The sequence below is a fragment of the Cyprinus carpio genome, chromosome B22 (genome assembly GCF_018340385.1).
Source record: "Cyprinus carpio isolate SPL01 chromosome B22, ASM1834038v1, whole genome shotgun sequence".
NCBI lineage: Eukaryota > Metazoa > Chordata > Actinopteri > Cypriniformes > Cyprinidae > Cyprinus > Cyprinus carpio.
Genome location: NC_056618.1, coordinates 20,351,329 through 20,366,263, shown reverse-complemented (window position 1 = coordinate 20,366,263; position 14,935 = coordinate 20,351,329). Strand labels below are relative to the sequence as shown.

Genomic DNA, 14,935 nt, shown 5'->3' with positions numbered 1-14,935 from the left:
TAAGTCTTTCTGAGAGATCCGAGGAACATCTTGGTTTTTAATAAGTGGCTAATTCCATAGGAAATTCTGAACCAGTAATCAAAAGATAAGTTATCAAGTCTGAATTCCTCTTCAGGGGCCCCTGTTGGTTTGTTGCTGCTGGTACTAGTGAAATAACAATTTCTGTTCATATTCTGGTAAGAGCGTCATATTGACAAACAGCTGCTTAGAAATGTAGGCTGCTGTATTTAAAGTTGCAATTTTTTTTTTAAATATAACCAGACTGACGGGCTGAAGTACAAATGGTTTAGTAATTTCATTTGAAAATATTTTCACAGAGCAATTGCTTGAAAGTTTCGCAAATGATTGTAATGACGTAATTACAAGAAACGCATTAAATTAAACCTGGAATTTTTAAGTAGAAAGACATATTTGTTTTTTGGAGTAACATCCTTCCCAGAAAAAAATTCAAAAACTCAAATTGTGCTTAAAAATACTGTTTTCGTAGTTTCAGTTTCACACTCTGAAATCGCAGTCTGATTGGTTAGCATGGCGTGACTTCCTGAAGTGCACAAAATGTTGATCACATTGAGCTTCGTTTGCTAATCATCCAATCATGAATGTTGTTTTGCAGAAGTTGAGATTTATCACAGTTTGCACTTAAATTGACTTAAAATGTAGACTTTTAAAGTAGCAAACAAATCCAATCGTGAATGTTGGTTTGGAGAAGTGCGATTTATCAAAGACTTTGTACTTAAATTTACTAAAAAATGATGGTACTTTTAAAGTAGCAAACAAATATTTAAAAAAAAGTGAAGAAAAATAAAACTGGTGGATTATTTATTTATTTTGCATGAGAATGTTTTCTAGGTAAATAAATGTTGTTAATAAAAGTTAATATAACACAATTATTAATTAATTAATTTTTAGTTTTTCTTTTTCTTTTTGATTGTTGTGTTTTCTTTATAATCATTTGAGAAGACTGTTGTGCAAAAATGTGAACAAATTTCTTCCATGCTAATCTGTTAATGTGGTACAGTCTTCACTTTTATTTATAACTTCAAAGAATAATATTTTCTTAAAAACATAATCTATTAACCTTTGTTATTTTTTCTTTTTACTCAATTTTCAACGTGTTACTTGCCATTTCTTTGTAATTATTTGTAAAATTTTCTAGCAATTTCTGAGTAAAAATTATAGTAATTTAAATCACACACACACATTTTATTTTATTTTTCAGTGTACTTTGGAAAATCTATTTCAAATCATCTTGAGGGTGCATAAAAACAAACTGAACCGAGATCAGTCACTTTGCATGTCAAGTGGGCGGCTCTTAAACATAATAAGCTGCAGCAAGGACTAAACTTTATGCCACTAGTGAAAAGTTTGTATTGTTGCCTCTCGGAATATACATGAACTTAAAAACCTTTTGAATATGTAGACAGACATACAGTATACAAACTCCGAAAAGTCACATGCAAAGAAAATCTCCCAAGTTTATCAAAGATATTTAACATATTCACGCGAAACGCATACCACAACCAGGAACCTCCAGCCGTCACCCCTCAGAGAACCGTGATTCGATGATTGATGGATCTAATCCATCAAAGTAAAAGCCGGTGATGATAAACATGAACCCAGCTGATGTTTACTCTTGAAAAACAGACTCCTTTAATGTATCTTCCCTTAATGAGATGCTGTTCAGTCTGTGTTAGTGGGCGTTTAGTCTGCCAAACATATGCTCCGCAACTTCGTAAATATCATCCAAAGCACAAGAAACTCATAACAAGCCGCTAATGGTGTTTCAAAAATATCCCAGGAAAGTTCTGCCGGCATCCCACACCCATCATGAAACAGCGCCGGAGATGTTCCCCGCTCTGATCAGTGGAAAGAAAGGTTGAGTAAACACATCTCCATAGCTTTGATGGTGTCTTGGTTGTGTGGTGCTGTTTGTTTAAGTCAATGACCATTCGGAGGCCTCGATAAGTTTGTTTTTCCAAGACTGCTGTGTTAACCAAAGGGAAAAAAACTGCAACAGTGTAATACACTGAGCTATATCTGGCCACATATGTACTAAGCAGCTTCAGCTATTACATTATTAATGTTTAAACTTGTCATACTTCCAGATTCTTGTGTAAACTATAATCCGTGAAATTTCTGTAATGTCAAAGACATTGAAGTTGAGTTGCTTCCAAATATCCCAGTTTTGAAATAAATGAATAAAAAATAAAATACAATACAAATACTATAAATACAATTTCCTGATTAAATCCTGACAAATATGATCAAGACTTTTTTTTTAACTGTATTTTAAACTCATGTGTCAATTATTCACATTCAGTGAGTCCATATTCCAAAACACTAAGATGTCTTGTTATTGCTATTTTAAGTGTGGTGTTCTGCATGAACTTAAAATGAGTGTGGAAGCAATTTTGAACATTCCCATAGTGCAAATCATCTACCTATCCGACAGAGAGAGTAGATTATATCTTCATATCTGTGTTTTACTATAGTTACTATCATGGGGCCGCTGCAGGGAACATGGTGTTGTTGCAGTTGCGACTGCAAATCATTGTTATTGAGCTTTATGTAAAGACGAATAGTTCAAATCGATTCAAAACACACAAGTTTGAGGTTGTTTTCCAGGGAAAGAAAAAAAACCCACCACCACCAACAACAACAACAACAAAAAAAGAGCTATTTAGCCGAATGTTCAGGCTGCTCTTTCACCATAAATGAGTGTAAAGCATAAAAGTGCTCTGTATGACTCATTCGCACATTTTCTGAGGTCGTAGAATAGGTTTGTATGAGATAAACACAGAATGTAAATTGTTATTCAAAGAAACTATTTCTTTTTCTTCACTGAAATGTCAATAGATACATGTACATGCTCTCAGCATGAACTGCATTCAAACATCTCTGAACTGACTCCAAATCAATCAAGATCTAACTGAGTTTCTCAGCATAAACTCTTAGAAACAGTGTATGTGTGATGAATGAAGGAGTTCTTTGTGCTTTAGGGTTGTTTTACGATAGGAAAATTGCTGTAAACGGTGCAATTCTGTCATTATTTACTCTGAAACGGCATATACTGTAGGTTCACACACAAGTTTGGAACAACATGTATATCTAAATAATGAAAGAATTTGGTTTTGTTCCTTTAAACCAAACAAAAATGTCAAACAGTGTGGCGGATGTTTACATCTCCCAATATTCCATTCATATTCCATAGTGTATTAGTCTCATCTTGCTGTCGAATCCTCAGTTAAATAGGTGACTGTAAATTACCCGGCTTTGTTAGGCTCTTCTCGTTGTGTTCTACCTGCTGAGGAGAGTGTAGAGTGTCACAATGGAAGTGAAGAGTCTCTCTGTGTCGCTGTCAGGTTTAAATAATAGCCTCTCTTTCATTTTCCTCTATTACATCAGCCCTCGCTGCCATGGGCAACCGCTAGTAAAATCAGGTCAGTGCTAAATGCCAAGCTTGAAGAGGGGGGCAGAAACGTGGCCCGAGTCATTTTAATTACCCAAAATGCTGTGAGATAGGGCGCAGGGGTCTGAGGTGTGAATGTAAATGGGACATATCTAAATTTGAAGTGCTGTTGTGGAAAAAAAAGAGGATGTTACGTGGTTTTCTGAATTGTTTTTGTCATTTTATTTTATTATTTTGTTTTGTAGTTTTTACACTAAAATGATAAAACAATAATAAATAATAATTATAAATATTATATTATTTAATTACAAATATATGTAATTTAGCATTTTCATTTAAATATACAAATAATGATATATAGTAAAATTTAATACTAAGCTATTACTATTATAGCATTTTTCTAATTAAAATGCTGCTAAAAATACAAAATAACTAAATAATTTATACATGTTTTAATAATAATAATAATAATTATTATTATTGTTGTTGTTGTTGTTGTTGTTGCGATTATCAATCCACATTATATCAGTTAAAAATGGTTAAAAAAAAAAAAAAACATGGCAGAATCCTCTGGCTGTTTAATCTACACAGATGTTGGTCTTGGTTTTATCTTTACATGCAAGATTAAACCCCTCTCATGGGGCTCAGGAATGATCCACAACTCTTAAACTACTTAAACGTGTTGAGAATGATAATTCATTATCACATAGCAAGGAGAGGGGTGTTAGAATGATGATTTAGAGCCTATTTTGCACTAGATAGAGGTTTAAAGTTGGCTGTACGGTGCTTTTGAGATTGAAAAAGTCTGGTAGGTACCTGTAGGTTCTTCAGATCAGTATCTTTTTTTTTTTTTTTTTTTTTTTTTCGTAAGTGTGTAATTTCTGCAATCATTAAATGTACCAGCTTTGAATTTACAGAAATGATTTGATAGCACCATATAATTGTTTTGCAGTTGATTTGTCTGTATACATAAACTTTTTAATGTAAAAAAAAAAAAAACTTCAGTGTTATAAACAATTGTTGTAGAAGCTTGTCAAATTATGGCTTGTTTTTTTTTTTTTGGAAGTTATGCAGTTTCTTGGTTTTGCTATACAAAAGATTATAAACTTAACTGTTTGTTTGTTTATTTAATAGAAGCAAATAGCAGATTGAAAAAAAAATTGTTTTGTAACTGTTATTCATTTTCATTTTGTTTATGAAATAAATAGCTTTTGTTGCCATTTAGTTAATTTAGAAGTATAATATTCTTCTTGAATATTGAGGTAGATTAACTGTTATCATGTTTCATTTATTTAATAGTTTAGTGTCATTTAATTTAATTCATTTGCTGTCTAACATTTCTGGCTTTTTTTCTAACTAGTGCCTTCATTTAAGTCAAATGGCAAATTTTTTAAACAAGAATCTCATAACGTTACGTATTTCACTACTTTTAAATGTTAAAGACTTTGGCTTACTAACTAGTGTCTCAATACAAGTTTTGGTCTTCGGAAAAGAAAGCTTTAATCCACAGAGGACGGATTGTGTTCTGTGTACAAAGAGATCTGGGACACTTCGGGACCGTGCAAACTCTCCAACAGGATTTAAATGAATGTTTCACACTTTCTACAGGATGTAGGTGTCCGTTCACAGATGTCTAGGCATTCTGCATTTTCTGCTTCCATCTAACCACCCCATCCCCCTTTCCCTCTTTTTGCCTCCATTGGAAAAGTTTGTTGGAGGCACCAGTCTCAATTCAATGTGGGAAAAGCTTCTTTAAAACTGCATTAGAAATCACATGTTCTGTCACAGCGCAGATGCACTGGGACATACAGGGATTCCATTAAAGGTGCGGACTCTTAAAAGCGCAGCTGGGGTCAGGAAAAATGGACTGTCGTGCTGGGTTTGCTTTTACGTCTAATAAAGCGTAAGAATACCACACGGGAGAAGGAAAAAAAAACTCGGCTTAGAAATGCTATTTCTTGGATTCTTGCATCCGCTAATAGCCTCATACGTGTTCTTCCAAACAGCATTTGCTTAAAAGGTTTGAGTCTTAAACACTCCAAGGAGTAACGAACAGTAGAGAATTGAGTTAGTAATGTCAAATGGATGTTTTATATGATTCTGAGAGCTTGCTTTTGTAAACGTTTCTGAATAACAACCAACTCTTTGTTACAATGCAAACATTTTATGCCATCTGACTGTCTAGCAAGCAAAACGGCGAATTAGGCGACCTATCCTCAAGCTAATACCAGTGCTGCTGAGTTGTTTTCCTCTCATAAACATTAATTTCGCAGCATGCATATGTCAGTAGATCTGGCATTGCTGACTAGGAGAATTTCCAAGGTAAACATAAAAATGTAATCTCCCCCACCGTTCCAACCCTTCTTCGTATTCATGCCGAGCATCCGTCTGATCCCGGTAGAAACAATTACGCATAGTGTGTTTGTCAAATGGAGGAAAAACAATGTTTTTTTACAGTTCAACACGCAGCTCTGTGTGTGCGCTAACATCCTTTAGATTTCGCTCTTGTCATGAATTGTTATTAAAAAAGTGAGCACTGTTCTTGATTCATTAAACAGTTTTATTAATTACATGCATACATGAGTACACTTCATTTCCACTAATTAATAAGCTAAACTGAGATTAATATTAGCATGATTAACCAATTATGTATGCAGCAATCAGGTCATTTATTCTGATGATTGGCAGAAGTCAGAGTTGAAATAGGTAGTTTTTTTTTTTTAATATAAATTCATGTAGATTTTGTTTCCTTGATTAACTGTTTGTAGACCAATCTATACTAAATGGAAAGTAAAACAAAACACAAACTATACTGTAGACCAATAGAAAAGATAAAATCACTCTTTGTTAACTTTTCAATTGTTTCTCCTAAACAGAAACTATACTAAATGGAGAGCAAAAGAGTGGTTTATGTCTCTTGTCCCCCAGATTGTGCTCTCAAGAAAAAGATCTCAACAATGTCTCAAATATATGCTCAGATTTGTCAAACCCATAAATTTAACCAAAATTTAGAGATCTCAATATGAACTCAAGCATTTCTCATCTTGAAAGGAACATTGATTCATGACTGAAAGCCCATTTCTTTATGTCTTCTGAGCTAAGACAGAGCAAGATCTGAGCAAAACTCACAACCAGCACCTCTAGAAAACTTCAAAAACTAATTTGGTGTTGAGACTATGAAACAACTCATTATTTGGACTTTGAGTATTCTGCAAAAACTTATTTGGTGTTGAGACCATGACCTTGGATGTTGATTCCAATCTTTCCCATGTAGTGTCTTATGTAGTCATGGATGTATTGTAGAAAAATTGTATGTATCCAACTTATTGATAGGTAAAGGGCACTCAATGCTGAGTATTTTGCAGCAACTTTTGTTGCCTGATGGTGCATCACTTTCTTAGAACCTTCCTCCTCCTACATCCTTGCAATGCATAATGCCCTCCGGACTAATGGATCCACATCGACACATCCACATTCTCCGAAAACCTCTCCAGGTATCCATAAATTTCATTTATCAACTGCAGTGGTTTTTAACCTTGACCACATTCCAGTCGCTGAATAACATTTGTGGATAACCACAGAGTTAGGGCACTTCTGAGTTTGCAAGGTCTCTCCTCAAACCATCCTATAGGTGTAGATGACTTTCTTCCTTCAGATGAACATAAGCAGAGTTATATTAAAAAATGTCCTGACTCTTCCCAGCTTTAAAAATGGCAGTGAAAGTTGGTCGAGATTTTTTGAAGCAAAATAAAGTGTGTCCATCCATCATAATAGGCATAAAAGTGTCCCCACACGGCTCCGGGGGGGTTAATGAAAGAAACATGCTAGTCTCGCAGGAACCAAATTTTCCAGCAAAGTAAAACCAGTCTCCTCTTGGCTTATATCAAAATCTCCCAACATTTTTCTTTACAAATCCAAGTATTGTAATTCTTATTCGTGACCGGTGTTTTTTTTTGCTCTCTCCTTTGCATCCTATACGTCATCCACTGGAACACCCCCTCTCTCGTGAACATGAGTACGACAGTTACTGTAGCGGATGCTAGAGATTAAATTTTAAATGTGAATATTTTTCTTGCACAAACGCCTCAATTCACTTCAAAGGCCTTTATTAAGCCCGGTGTGGAGTACTTTTTATGATGGATGGATGCACTTTATTGGACTTCAAATTCTCAGCAGCCATTTACTGCCATTATAAAGCTTTGAAGAGCCAGGACATTTTTTTTATATAACTCTGATTGTATAGGCATGAAAGTAGAAAGCCTCATACACCTCGGATGGCTTGAGGGCGAGTAAACCATGGGGTAATTTTAATTTTGGGGTGAACTATACCTTTAACAAACAATGTTTTTTGTTGTTTTTTTTTCTCAAAGTTTCATAAAAGCAATTAATAGAGGATGGCATATCACAAGGTTGTAGAAGGAAAAACTTTTTGAAAATAACTATCTGGCATTCGATGGAAAGTTAAGAACATTTTAAAGTTTGCTGCATTCTTGACCAGAGTAGGATCCTGTAGTGTTTTCAGAAATCCTGTGTGATTTCGAATGGACATGGCTCTTTCCACCCCCTCAGGAATGTACACATTCCTGTTCATCAAACACTCCTTCAGAGTTTTTCCTCAAATGCAAGTGCCCTCGAGAAATGAAGCCGCTGGTTTATGGTCGTGCTGTATCGATTCCCATCTCTTGTGCCATCAGAGCACCAGGTGCTTTGCAGCCACTAGGTCATTTTCACATCCCTTCTGCTCAAGGAAATATTTAATCTGGTCTCTTTCCACTGGTGGACGCAATGCTACCGTTTTCCTCCACAAGACCATCACCACAAGTAGAAACGGAAGCCCCTGTCAGTTATTCCCATCATTTCATATTTATGAGTTTCAGAAACATCACTTGCTCAATTTGCCCACTTTACAGGCTTGCAGAGGAAAAGATAGTCAGTGAGGGAGACTCCCTGTTGAAAAATGCATCATGGGGTGGGTTTTTAAATGGCTTCATCTGGAGGAAACCTGCTTCGGGAGGTTGTATCTCTGTCACTCAAATTCCCCAAAATAAATAAAACATTGAGCCAACATACCAGTCTCTATCCTTCCTATGACCTTACCTGGATACTCACTATTTCATGTTTTTCCATCTCTTTTTCCACAAACTAGCTGCCGGTCTCTATTCCTTCAGACCTACCATCACCTTATACTTCCTTTTCTATTTCCATGTCCACTGTGCTCCCTTTTCTTTTTCTGATACATTTTGCCTTTCTCCCTGAAAGTATTTTGATGTCAGGTATTTAGAAAGTGTTTTCAAGGTTAATTAGAATGGAGAAATTGGTTGCGTGGCTTCTCAACCATTGAACAATGAGAGCTGGTGTCGCTGTCTCTCTCTTCTTCTGATCAGTCCCTTACTCGCTAGTTAGCACGTTACTTCCGACGAGCGGGATGCCGCAAGTCTCACAGTTTACTAACTGGCAATATTTTAACAGCCATTTTTACTTCTGTGGGGTAAAGGGCAAAATGGGGAAATTAAGGAGAGGACTGCCATCATTCATTGGGAGAAATTTGTTATGACTCGGAGGCATTCCCAACCAGAAGGAGTTCATTCACAAACCGAATGTCAACATCTGATGGCAATCTGTTTTTCATGCTGTTTAGATCACCTGGCACGGGCCATGGTTTCTGCTCTTCTCCACATCATCTCCAGAGCTTCGTCATCTTCTCTGAGAGTCGTTGCCCTATTTGCCCAGCTCAACAGAAGGCTGGTGGTAATCGAGTAATAAAACTGTGAAAATGTGAAATTACTTTATCAGCATTACCTGACTTAATTTTATTCGTATGGATGGTACCTTTCACTTAAAACCGGATGCTACTATGATTCACAATACTGATTCCACAATACTTGTTTGTAAAACAAAAATTAGATTTAAGACCATTTTTTACATCAAAAGGTGTCCCTGTTTATAGTTTCTCAAGTTAAAATGTTGCACATTTCTTTGTGAAATGAAAAGTATGCCCACTAACAACACTTTCAATTTTTGACTTTAAAAAGCCCAAATCCCACGTCAACTGAATAAATAATACAAATACAGGAAACCCTTCATTTAAAACAAACTAAGGCTTTGCCCCTGTGATCTCCATTTAAAAATTAGAGGCAACAACTACAGTTTTTAATCACAGCATCACAATAAAAGTACTTCGAAATTGAAGCAAAAACCCGAATGGTCGACCTGGCCTTTGCAAGTTATATACATAAACATCTAGACGAACAAAAACAGCACGATGGTTGCATACTTTCATATGATATCCTGCGGCCAGATGAAAGAAGACAAATACACATCACACTTGTTCTGAAGGCAGTCAGATCCTCAGCGACGTACATTAAACCATCACCCCAGTAGTGGTCCCGCTCATTTAAACATCGTCTCACCTTAGATGTCACATAATTTTTAGTCGCTTTTCAACCGGGCTCGGAGGTGAAATCGTTAATCCAGTCATTCGAAAAACTGTCACAGTGCTGGATCTGATGCTAATACTCTTGGTAATTTGATTGTATGTAATTAATTGCCCTCGATATATACCATGGTATTTAAGGTATTGGAACTATGTATGTCCCAAAACAGCTCTGTCATTTGATTTTAGGCACGCCAGGGATAAATACCAGATTTGATGTGATAGCGAGTACAGCAAAGGTACTCAGCCTTTTAGAGTCGTTCGACTGAAAATTCCGTCTGAACTACAGGCAAAAGAGACAAATCAGTGAATAGGCCTGAAAGAACCGGGGCACCAATGGTGACATTACCTCTTTGGCTTGCTTGGTTGTTGTAGAGCCGTCTTGTGCTATGATAGCATGGGTGCATGTCTATTGGTCAGCTTTTTACACGAGACAGTGCCAGGTCGTTAGGATTTACTGAGCTAATAGTGTGACAGCACAGGTTAAAAAGTCACCTTGAGGTGGTCCTGCAGTCCGAGGCTTGCTGGCTGCTACGTGTTTCAAATTTATTCTCCTTTAATTCAAAGTTTATTTTTTGAATGAAGGCCCTTACAGGCTCATTTAGAAAGTGTTTGAAAGGTTAATTAGATGAGAAATTGGTGCGGCTTTCTCAAACATTGAAATGAGAGCTGTTGTCAGCTGTCTCTCTCTCTCCTTTTCTGCTCATTTCCTTACTTTAGTTTAAGCCCAACGCGTAACTTCAGAAGTGGATGCCGAAAGTCTCACAGTTACTAACTTTGTGCAATATTTACAAGCCATTTGATGTCTGTAGGGGTAAAAAAGGGAAAAATGGGGAAAGGCACAAGGGAGAGGACTTGATCCATCATTCATTGGGAGATAATTGGTTTATGAATAGCAGGCATTCTAAACAGAATGGAGTCATTCACAAACCTTGAATGTCAAATCTGATTGGCTAATCTTTTTTTCATGCTGTTCTAGATCACTGCAATGGGCCACTGGTTTCTGCTCTTCCTCCCCTGTACCCAAGTAATTCTATTAGATTTCTATAAAATTACTTTCATTCACAGAATTGTACAGTGATGCTAATACCTTAGTAATTTTAATACAAATAAAAAAACTGAAAATGTTGAAATTACTTTATCAGCATTATCAACATTAATTGAATTACTTTCATTAATATGGATGTAACTTTTCACGTCAACACACCTGATGCGATATGACTCACAGGGGAGGGAGGGGTGTCCCTTAGCATTCATAAATATGGTGGTTGCTTTTTTTTTTTAAACAAAATTAGATTAAATTTATTAGACAAATCATGTTTCGTAAATCAAAACATGTGTCCTTATTATTATTTCGTCAAGCAAAATGTCTGTGCATTATTTCTTTGTGAAATTGAAATATGCCAAATAACAACACTTTCAATTTTTAATTTTAAAACCAATCCCACGTAACATGAATAAATAATAAAATAAAAAGAAATACCTTCATTTAAACAAACTAAGGCTTTGCATGTGATCGGAGTCCATTTTAAACTTAGAGGCAACAACTTACATTTTAATCACAATCCAAATAAAGTATAATTTCGAAATTTGGAAGCAAAACCAGAATGTGTGCGACTTTTGGCGTTGTTAAGATTATACTACATAAAACATCTGAACGAAACAAAAACAGCAGATGGATTGCATACTTTCATATGCATTACACTGAGGGCAAAGATGAAAAGAAAATATCATCTAAACTTTTCGGTGAGACAGTCAAGGTCCCTCAGAGATACATTCACATAAACCATCACCCCCCAGTTGTGTCACGATTCATTTAACATCTCATCAAACTTGAATCGTCACATAAATTTTTATCGAGTTTTTTCAACTGGCTCGGCTCAGGTGAATCGTTTACATCCCTGTTTCATTAGCAAAACTGTACAGTGATGGGAGCTGATGCTAATACCTTGGTAATTTTGATGTAATTTATTGCACTGATATATACCATGGTAAGGTGGGATATTGGACACTATTTGTGTACTTGTCCAAAAACATGCTCTTTGGAGGGTCATTTGATAAGGCACAGCAGGGACTAAATACCCAGTTTGACTTGTGAGTAGAGTATCAGCAAATGTTACTCAGCCTTTTAGAGTCGATTCGACTGAAATTCAGTTGACTTACAGGTCAAAAGCAGACCAATCAGTGAATTGACTGAGGCCTGAAAGCTACAGGGGGGCACCAACTGGGACATTTAGCCTCTTTGGCCTCAGCCTCTGGTCTCTGTTTGTAAGAGCAGTCTCTTTGTTCATGCCTCAGGGACTTGGCACGGGGTTTTGCTGTCTATTTGGTCAGCCTTTTAAAGAATACTAGGTAACAGACAACCTGCAAACGTAGGACATTTACTAGATTCTACTTCATGTTAGTGTAACGAAGCTGAGGCCCAAGGCTCTAAAAGCAAACACTCCACAGTTTATTGGGTCTCCTTGTCAACCCTGAACTAGTCAAGCGCTTGTCTGACGTTGAGGTGTGGCTGTGCTGCTACGTGTTTCCCAAATTACCTTTCGTTTGTTCGGACGCTACGTTAAGTAAAAGTGTCCTTTCATCTTTATTGTTAAATGAATGCGGTATTTGTTTACTGTACCAATTAACGTGACAGTGATTGTACAGACAGCCTTACTCAGCCATCGCAGAACTGAACAATCGGGTCTACTACGGATTGTTAGCTGCGAATTGTGCACCCAGCTTAGCTTACACTGTCATGGTGTGTGCCAAATAATTCGTGTTTTTATTCATTTGCACATGGCTACTGCGTTTGCTATAATAAATATATAGCTCTGCTTTCATAGAGTAGCTCGATGCGCTCAGACTGCCTTCCATGGTCAATTGCTTTGTAGCAGGTGGGTGCGGTTGTAACAGATATAAAACATGTTAGGTTTCTTTTTTCTCACTTCTGGTACAATTCAGAGTCATTTTGCCAAATCATTTAATTAGAATATTTCGGGATCATTAGTGCATTTATCAAATACTTCCACTTATTATCATGGTGTGGTCTGAAAAAAAATTCATGCATTACAATCTGCTGTAAAGGTGAAACCTAATTCCATCACCATATTCACAAATCATCACTCAATAGTGTTCAAAAGCCATAGTGTGATCATTTTATTTTTGTGTGTGTGATAGTAATAATAGAATATTTAGTTAAAAGTGCGGGTCACAATTACTTTTCAAATCAAAATCTGTGGCATTCGCCCATCCGCAATTTTGCACAAGCGAAAAGATTTCCCCCGGGAGATGTTGCAACATGTTCAGGTTTGGGCAGTGGTTTTTGCCATACATTAAGCATGCAAAATTGACATCGGTTTGAAAGTGACTTCTATGTGAGCAGTGCTTCATCTGTCACTCTTTTTGCCTGCGACATAAACCTTAAAATAAAAAAATTACCTTTGTACGCTGGCAAACTCAACACAGGTTGATAGCTTAAATAATTATTGATGTTGTATCTTTCCTTTGTCCGCTATGTACCGTTGACTGTCAACCCTTCTGTATTATCTGTGTGGGTTGTGGTGTGTGGAGGCAGGCTGCGGATGGGCCTGCAACGAACCTAGACAGGGCTTTACGGGACATGAGCCTACAGGTGCACTCTGCGATGACTGCACGGGTGGTCGAGCGTGCGAACAGCTGTGCAAACCCCAGGCGGTCGTTTTCCGGGACGCATTGATTGGTGTTTACGAGTTAGATGCTGTGCTCTATACAGGGAGCGACAGGTAAGCGCTTGGACAGTCATTTCAGGCACAGAGGGAATCACAACCATATTGGGTCCGTTACTTCAAAGTACTCTTATAAATATACATCTCTCAGTTGAGTGAATTTCTGAATGCCATTGTTGAGCCTTAAGTAACTGGAAAAAGCTGGGTCGGAGTATGAGTACGGCTCAATAAGCGGAGCGCGTTTATGACTGGAATAAAATGCATCACAACCAGACCATCATTCATTAAAGCGTCTGTTGTCTTTTAACTAAATCATAATAATTTTACTAGGATAAGAATTAATGCATCCTCCACATGCACTGTCAGACACTGTTTGGCACACACTTCCCTATCGAAAACCAGCCACCCACAAAATTGTTCAAACTTTAATTACGAGAATTGAAGTATGTCACTTGTAATCGCCTGACGTAAACTATCACGGCATCATGCACTAAAGCTCTGTCGTGGGTGGACAGTGGACTTTGATAAGCACACTGCACAAAAATACGGAGGAGGCTGGTGGCTGTATAGTGTTTTTATACTGGCTAATTCATCTCCATTAACAGCTTTCTTTTTTTTAATTATTTTTTTTTTGCTTGATGATGGTTTAATGGGTTTTGGGTCTTTTGTATCACCAACCAGCGGGAGAAAAAAAGGTGCTGTGGTGGTTCGAGGAACTTTATAGGTTTCAAGGGAAGTCTGTGAAGTGCTTGAATGCATTTTAATGAGGTAGAAGATTAAGAAGACGTGTGGAACATTTTCAAAAGAGCCGTAGGTGCCTCACTGGTCATATAATGGTTCTGGTCGTCTCGACAAGCTGGAAGGGGAGAACCTCTAGCTATTCTAAAACTAGAGGTTTTAGAGTAGTAGCAACGGCTTTGGGGTGCAGCTGTAAGAGAAAACTACGCGATTGCACAGTCAAGCATCCAACCCTTAACGTTTGGTGTTCTTTTTTAAACTGCGGTAAACTGCAGCTTGGCAAACGTTCAGCCTATGTATAGATAATAACTCTCAGGACTCGGAAGAGTGTTCGTGTTCGACTTCTGTAAGTGACCTTCATTAGCAAATATCAGGGCAGTCAATGAAGAAATGGAATGAGGAAGCACATGCTAACTAGCCAAACATTAACACGGAAGAACACAAACAATGTACAAAGCCAGCCAATGAAGAAACAGAATGATGAAGCAATTGTCTGCAAGCACATGCCATCTAGCCAAACCTAACAACTGAGCTAACAACTGCACCTTAGACACCAAATACACCTGAAAATATCTCAAAGTTCATAAAAACCTCACTCACAAGATGCTTATAGATGTGGGAGAGCTAGTAACACATTCTGATGTGGTCACATTAGCAAAACCTGCT

General features: G+C 37.1%; 1 pseudogene; it reads left to right on the top strand.

Annotated features, from left to right (window-relative positions):
* Positions 1 to 12,699: 12,699 nt before the first annotated feature.
* LOC109051285 overlaps positions 12,700 to 14,935 on the top strand; it is a 47,906-nt pseudogene continuing 45,670 nt past the window's right edge.